Genomic DNA, 8,294 nt, shown 5'->3' with positions numbered 1-8,294 from the left:
ACTGAATGTAGTATTGATCCAGCATATATATCTAGATTGTCTGTGTTATTAAACTGTGAGTGTAACAATCCACAGTATGCTAGTGTTTTTATCAGTCCACACTTGTCAGAGTAGTTTCACACATTTGAGCAGCCGCTTCAAAGCTCTAACAGGGAAAACAACGCTCCACTCAACACTTGTCAACTCCAAATACTAGACACATGTAAGTTATGAACAATGGAATTTCTAATGTGTGGTGAGACAAAAATATGTTGTTGTTTAAACAAAGGATAAAGGAATTGTTCAACATGTTGGGAAATACACTTATCTGAGTGAGATGAGAAGATTGATACTACTCTCATATTTCACATTTAAATATAAGGCTAAAGCCAGCAGCCAGTTAGCTTAGCACAAAGACTGGAAACAGGGGGAAAATATTATCCTGGCTCTCTGCTGTTTGCCTGCCAAGAGCGGTGAGCCAAGAGATGGACACATAATCCCCTGTAAAACTGCGAATCCGTCATTTTCACACTTTGATTTTTGTACCAATTAAACAAACAGGTTTAACATGTTAATTAGTGAGTTTTAGAGGTGCTGGAATGCAGATTTTGAGCCAGGCTAGCTCCCCCCATTTCTGGTCTTTATGCTAAGCTAACCAGCTGCTGGCTGTAGCCTTATATTTAACAGACAGATATGAGAGTGCTATCAACATGTATACGTATTTAAGGACTTATTCACATTCATAGATATAACTAGTTCAAATCAACAGACCCCATTTACAGCGTGCTGTGGAAGTTTGACTTATCCTTCACTCACTGTGACATTCATTGTCAAACTTCATATTTACCATCAATTGTTGCCTGCAGGGCAAGAGACAAATAAATCCAGAATGGCTATCCCAAGAAGATTTCCCCAAGCCTAGAGAGGTTCATGCTTTAGATTAAAAAATGTGTAAATCCATAGCCATCTGGCTCGAGAAAAGGAATTTAAGAGCTGTGTGGATGCCAGCCCGATGCCACATCTTGGAATGGGCTATTGCTTTCCAAATGGCTCTGGGCTGTGTCCCCTTCCATGTATTTGTGCAATATCATTAGCTTGTTTTCTGTCTGCCCTCCCCTCTTCCCAAAGTTTAAAAAGTAATCTTTTCTCAGAGCATGGCTGTTTTTTGATAAGGAATCTAAACTAGGTCAAGGACTCGCAGTAAAGTCATTGAACAGTAATTAAAGCACTCGCCAATGCTACAGTTCAAACTGTCTCCACCATGAGCTTTGAGATAGAAATCCATTCAAGGATTTGGAGAGCCATTGTTTCACTTTCCTCATGAGTAAAATCATTTTCTTGCTATTTTTTTTTCTGGGAAGCCGAGTCTGTAATTAAGAGAGCTGAGTTATTATCAAGCCACTGGAGGGACTGGAGAAGTGCTGCCTGTTCACCTATAATGTGCAATGTCCACACATTCAAATGAGAGGCAGTATGCTGGAGATAATGTGTTGGCTGAACAACTGGGATGCTACAACTTCTGCTTGCAAACAACTTGAATTTGAGTTCTTTTCCAAAACACCACATTTTCAAAATAGAACATTATTAATTTGTTTATTATTCAAAATAAAGGGCATCAAGCCTGTTAAACTGTTTTATTTCGTGGGGGCTATATTTGTCTACCAAATTAAAGCAATCTAAAATGTTAATTATATGATAATAAGCATTTAGAGACTTGCAGATATATGAGTGGTGTCAAAATGCAAAAGGCACAAGTCATAGATATGCTACATTGTCTGTGGCTGTAACTGAATAGTTCTGTGGAAAGTGATATAATAGTCATTCTATATTTTACTCGTTTTGTTGGCCAACATAAAAAAATATAATATTTTCTCCCTCTAACTTAGTTTTGTTGGTTCCTCATGTAAGGCATATTAAACATACCATAAAACATAGAGGTTTTATATAAGAATTTTAAATGTATTTTAAATAGTCTGCACATTGTAGTCTGTTTCAGAACCCAACCCCTGCTAAGAAGTTCTGAAAGTCGGGAAAATAAAAAAATAAACAGAAATATATGCAGATCTGGAGAACAATATGTGAACTAATATTCTCACCAATGGGACCACCATTGCCTTGTGAAATTCATAATCCCTCGCTGTAAGAAGATGATATTTGGCAGCCACCTCCATCTACTGTAACATTGTGCCCGTGGTCTTTTTGTTTCTTTAGGAGAGCCTCTAGCTGAGCATTTGAAGTTTTTAATCTGGCACTCCAGAGACTAAGGTCACCTTTCACTACCCCCCCTCCTTTTATTTGCTCTTGCTTAGTTCTGGCAACCCCGCTATTTCACACACTATTAAAAGGAATCTGCTAATGCACGGAGCGAGGTCCTTGGCTTGTGGAATGGAAAATGATGGCATTTCTGAATTCTCTCTAAAAAAGACCCTAGGCTTCTTGTGCAGGGTTTATGACCCTAAGATTAGTCACTTTTTGGAGCTGGATGTACTGCCTTGGGCTATTTCTGCCAGAAACTGATTTTCATATTGATGTGAGACGTTGAGCCCTCTCCAGTCCACATATTGGCTCATGCATCACCTGGACTCTGCAGCTGTCAAGCCTCAGTGATAGCAAGTGAAGCAGACAATTCCTCTGTTAATAAATAAACAAGTGAGACACTGCTAGTACATATTATATTCCTAAGGCTCGAGGCATCCGGCTATGTGCCACACATTTCATTACCATTAACATTGCATGATGTTCAATCTCAATTTTATCCGGATTTTCTTTCACAAAGCATAATTATGACATTTTTATGGATTACTTGCACGCCATCAACAATGCTAATGAATAACTATACAGTTGCTGCCACTGACTGTTGCTGACCAGGGCACATTTTATTTGGCTTGGCTTTTTAAGCATCAGAAAATGGAATAAAAGATATATTTAAAAAATAGAAACTTGTTATTAAACCCAGCTTGTACTATTGCAATTGTTGTTCTCTCACATATTTATGTTTAGGTCACTTTTGTATGACACTACTGACACTGGCAACAGTGAGAGTAGGTTAATAAACATTCAATATACAGTACTTCATACGACTGGCCTTTTTGGAAAAAAACTAAGCTAGGGAATTACATGGAGCAGAGCTTTGCATGCATTACACAGTAGAAGACTAAGGAGCGATTATCCAAGGCCAGATGTGTCTCTCTCCAAGGAAAAAACATGCCGTCCGCTAAGAAGCAGCCCTATATCCTGCCGCCGGTAAGCGTCAAGCAGCAGGGCGTCGGTGGTCGGCTGTCTGGAGCATCACGCCGGCTGTCTCTGAATATGCAAGATTTCAGGTTTAGGAAGCGGCCGCCTTTTAATGTTGTCGACACATCGTCCATCATACTTAGACAAACATTTACCAAGTTGACTGATTGACGGTAATGCAGCATTAGCCTCTGTTTGCTCAGAGGCAAATGTCATGCCTGTTTATGCGTTTCTGAGAGGGAGAAATGTGTGGAGTTCACATTTCCCTGCAAGAAAGAATGTGTTTGCACAGGACACAAGAGAAAATGCGTGAACCTCTCTAAAACAAAACTGATATATCACTCTTTATTCCTAACATCATCACACCCACTTTTTTTTTCCTGGCTTAATTGGAAAGAGAAAATGTTCTTTGAGGATCATCCCAAGGCAACGACACCCTGCAGTTCATGAGCTATGACTCCAGAGCAAAGAAACCAGCATCCTCCTCTCGGTACAGATTGCGTTTTTATTGAACCAGGGCTTGTCAGCATTTTTGGTGAGCTGGTAAAATATAATTGTGTCATCCTTTATAAAGCAGTGTTGAGGTGACAGCACCCACAGAAGCGTCATTACTCTGCTTTTTATTGGGGTGTGAAGAAGGGACATTCTCTTGGTGATGAATAACGTCTCTCTCGCATGAAGTCAAGGTAAAACACACTCACAGTGGTGGTGCGCTCCACTGGATGTACATGGATCATTTAAAATGAAATCAATTCAGCTGAAGAATTAGAGCTGGTTGCCATAATGGTTTTTATCTGACGCCCATCAATACCTGCATTGATTTGCTGGTAGAATCGAACCTTGTGAGAACTGAGAGGGGGGAAAAAATGCTACACACACAAATATCTGAGCAACGCTGCAACAAATGCAGGAAGGTGCAGAGTGACATATGTTAATCCATCATGATTTTCTTCATATTGCTACTCAGTTCCAGATGCAGGAAGCCCAGCCTAAGTGTTGAGAATGTTTATAACTTGGTTGCCTGCTTTTATGTGCTGCAAACGATCCGTCTGGCAATCGCTCAGAAAAGGTAAAGTGTATAAATGACATAATAAAATACCACCATTTGTGGTTCAGAATTCCTGACAGAGTATAAGAAATACTTTGCATTGATTCTCACAAGTGTTGCAGGGAAACTCCTCAAACTGCTGCTATCTCTATTTGAAGTGAGTTAACTTCAGAGCGACTCACAGCTCTTAAATGAGACAGCAAATACCCCCATTCACCTGCACCGTGAATTATCAAGTTAAACAACCATCTTTATTGTGTTTGGGTTCTCACAAGGGCTGTAAACTCCTTCTTTTATGGATGGAAAACAGAACGGTTTGACAATTTAGCAGAACATTTCATTAGAATGGGTTTAGTTGCGTACACCGGCGAGGCAAAATAAAATGGAGGGATCCTGATAGTAAGTTATTAAGACAGAGGGGTCGCTCCAGGGACCCGCACTTTAAATAGAGCTCCAAAGTTTCCAACTTCATTTCCTATGCACAATCAAGCTCACACCCATGAGAGGGAGGATATTTAAGATCCAATGAATGGATGTGAGCCAGAAACGGCATTTAATAAAAGCAAAAGACGAGATAGTTGATTAAAGCACAGAAGAATAATAAAGCCATGGCAGATCTGCAGGGAAATGTAAGGTCTTATTTTCTATTTTTTTCCATGACAGGGATTAAGTACAAATATCCCTGCTACTGGTATTAACTTCTGGCAGGATTGCTCTGTGTCATGATCGGTTTTTAGTGCAAGTCCTGTATCTGTTTTTACTAACATAGCTGCAGGAGAGACAGACATCATCCTTTAGTAATAAAACACAGCAGGTATCATCTGTGAGGTTCAATTGAAGGGGTTTTAAAGGCCTCTGCTGAAGCCACTGACGGTCAGTATGGCAATATTCAGTATCTTCAGTTTGGACATTTTCATGCCAGCATGGAGTGTTTACTAAAGATTTCCATGCTTATCCTAACAACTCTTTAAAGCAGACTGACCCACATCACAATGCAGTGATTAACTCTGGGATAAGTTAAATGGCAAATGACGTTAAAAACCCATTCTTATACAATTATATAAACATATAACAAGCTCAATCATCTCAGAGGTGTTATATGTAGGTTAATAAAAGGACTGCTTCATTGCTGATTACCAATATATCAATCTAACCTTAGTCGTCTGGACTAAAACTGCTAGAGCAAAACAACTGACATCGCACAAGGCTTTCTTGTTTTCTCTTCCCACAACAGCAAATGACAAGCACAGCCCCAAACACTGCACCATGTGAGGGGAATTGGGGGCGTTTAGTGAGGGTAAACGTCACTGAGTGTAATTAAGGAGGATCTCGCCCTCAGGAACTCTCTCAGTTGACAAAGTGAACAAGTGACAGTGAGAGTCCCTGACACTTTTATCAAAAGAGCAAATATGGGCTTAAAAGAGCATGGCTTAGAGTCAATATTGAGTTGTTTCTAAAAATTGTTATCGCCGTTTGTCAGGCACATATAAAATTCCTCTGAAGTAGCCTATTTTTCTCTTGAACTTTTCCTCTCGGCAGGAGAAGTTTCACAGTCGCTGCATGGAAAACAAAAGGCCTAAATTACAGTATATAATTTATGAATTCACTAAATGTGTTGTGTTATCTGTAATTGATCAAGATGTGAACAGAAGGGGTCAATTAGTGGCATTTTTGGCCTGGTTTATCTCTCACAATGCTGGTTTGATATGTGGCATGTAGAATAAATATGGTGCCGCGCTTATCCATGGCAGTTCTCCATAATCACACCCACAGGAACAGTCCAGAAAATCTGACTATAAGGCCTTGAATCTCTAGATTAATGAGACAGACAAAGGTAAACTTGATTAAAGCAGAGTCACCCCATTGCATCTTTTCTGATTTGTGGTTAATCACCTTGGATTGATTCAAGCCTGCAAGGCTCTGGGATCACTTCTCTGCAGCACAATTCAACCTCAGTGACAGAAAAAGACTGAATTCTGCAACTGGAACTTTCTCCTTCCACCTTGTTTTATAGTGATTTAATTGATGTAAGACAGAATTTAAGGAGTCATCAATCAAATAGCCATATTCTGCCGCACTCAGACCTGTGGAGGACAGCTGCTATATAACAGCAGCTGCTAAACAGGACTAATTCTCCAGAATGAAATACGCCGCAGAGGCCAGCCATTTACAGGACTGGTGTCAGAGCTATATTTCAAGGCCCGGCCGCAGTCTCTGCCCATTAAAGTGTGTGTGATGTATTTTAGGGCTTGTGTATGTCCTGCTCTGGTCTCAGAGAGGTCTGCACACTGACATGATGGCTGATAGAAGACACCTCTGGCCTGATACTGGCTCTCCATACAGACGAGACCAGAGGAGAGGAGCCGTGTTAAAGAATGTAGACATCCAAGGAGTCAATTTGGCCAAACAGTGAATATCGTGCTTAGAAAATTATGAAAATGCAAACAGTGGGATGAAAGCAATGATGTCTACACCCCTGTATATTCTCATAATTTGACATTATGGGTGGTCATTGAATAAGCTTTGGAAAGAAAATATTATTGGTAAGTGATTTCACAAATGATGAAGTAGAAAATAAAATATTTCAACATTTATGTTGTTATTTCTAGAAGGGATAGCGACACTCGGTACATCCTGCAGTATCAACATGTGTTCAATATCAAAGCATGAGCTGTGAAGTTACCTTCAACAAAGATTCTTTCCTTTGACACTAATGTTGTTAGGTGCAAGGTTGGCATTAAGATGTTAGGAGGGTCTAGTGTGTGGTAAGTGCTATAGAGAATAATGCTTTGTGCCAAAAATAAAAAATAAAAACATGTCTTGCTTTAGTTTTGTGTTGAAATACTGTAGATGTACATTTTTGAATGGCAAAATTTGTGTCCTTTAGTTCATCTATTTCATTTATTCCAGGAGAATCCAATCAACCTTGGCTTACTTGAAGTCCAATATATCTTCTCTGCACTAAGCCATGGCACCGAAAGGCAAGAAGTAGAGACGCTGCAGCTCTCAGAAAATAATACATTTGAAACCAAGCTTGCCATTTGGGCATACAAACACAGAGCAAAATGCACATGCAATACATATGGACCAAACTGTCTTTCTCTTTTGAAAACAAGTCACCAGAAATTCAAGAAATAATTGAGGTATACTCAGGTCAAGACAAAATAATAATAATATTCATGCTTTGAACACATGGCCTGTTTCCTCATTACACTAAAGATGAGTGAAGACACACTGATGAGCATCTCAGAGCCAGAGGCTGGAGGTTCAGCTCTGCTAGCTCGCCAGATGGACTGAGGAAAGTTGCTTTCTTTTCTGAGGAAGGCTTTCACCTGGACGCTTCTCACAACCATGTCAACATTTTGGCACAGCTGCCGTGTCTGACCTGTACCACATTAGCAAAGAAGTATTTATGGATTCAGTGTTTCATGCTCGGACCACTGTTTTCACAGCATCGCATGCACAATATACAAAGGTTCGTAAGGAAACGTTAATGTACATCTGACACTCTGGAGAGACATGGCTTGTCATTATGCCATCAGCTAAGAAGCAGGTGGCAGACAGTAAATAAAAACAATATGCAGCTAACAATATAACAATATCCAGCTGTTCAGCACTTCCAAGTTTAATGAATCACCCCGAAAACAAGATGATCTGCGAACATTTCATCGTATTTTTCAAGCAGAGAACTTCTTCTACGATAAGACACCAACTGGCATGGGAAATAAATAGTTCTTGAAGAGCATTAGCGGCAAACAGTGTCTTGAGGTTGATTATCTCAGTGACTAATGCTCTGTCACTCTGTGGTATGAGAGGGCCCAGCGAGGACCCCCGGTAATGGAGCCTGAGCAGGTGCTGAAAGCCCACTGACATCAGGGGGGAGTGCACTGACAAGAATTTCTGATGAATTTCAATTACTGATCTATTAAAGCTAATGAGGTAAATGAGCAGCCAGAATACATTTGCTGGATAGCTTGAGACGAGACCTCGGCGATTTGACGTGATTTTGTGCAGCCACAGCAGACGTGTGTTT

This window comes from Enoplosus armatus, chromosome 11 (genome assembly GCF_043641665.1).
Source record: "Enoplosus armatus isolate fEnoArm2 chromosome 11, fEnoArm2.hap1, whole genome shotgun sequence".
NCBI lineage: Eukaryota > Metazoa > Chordata > Actinopteri > Centrarchiformes > Enoplosidae > Enoplosus > Enoplosus armatus.
Note: the sequence above shows the minus strand (reverse complement) of the source record.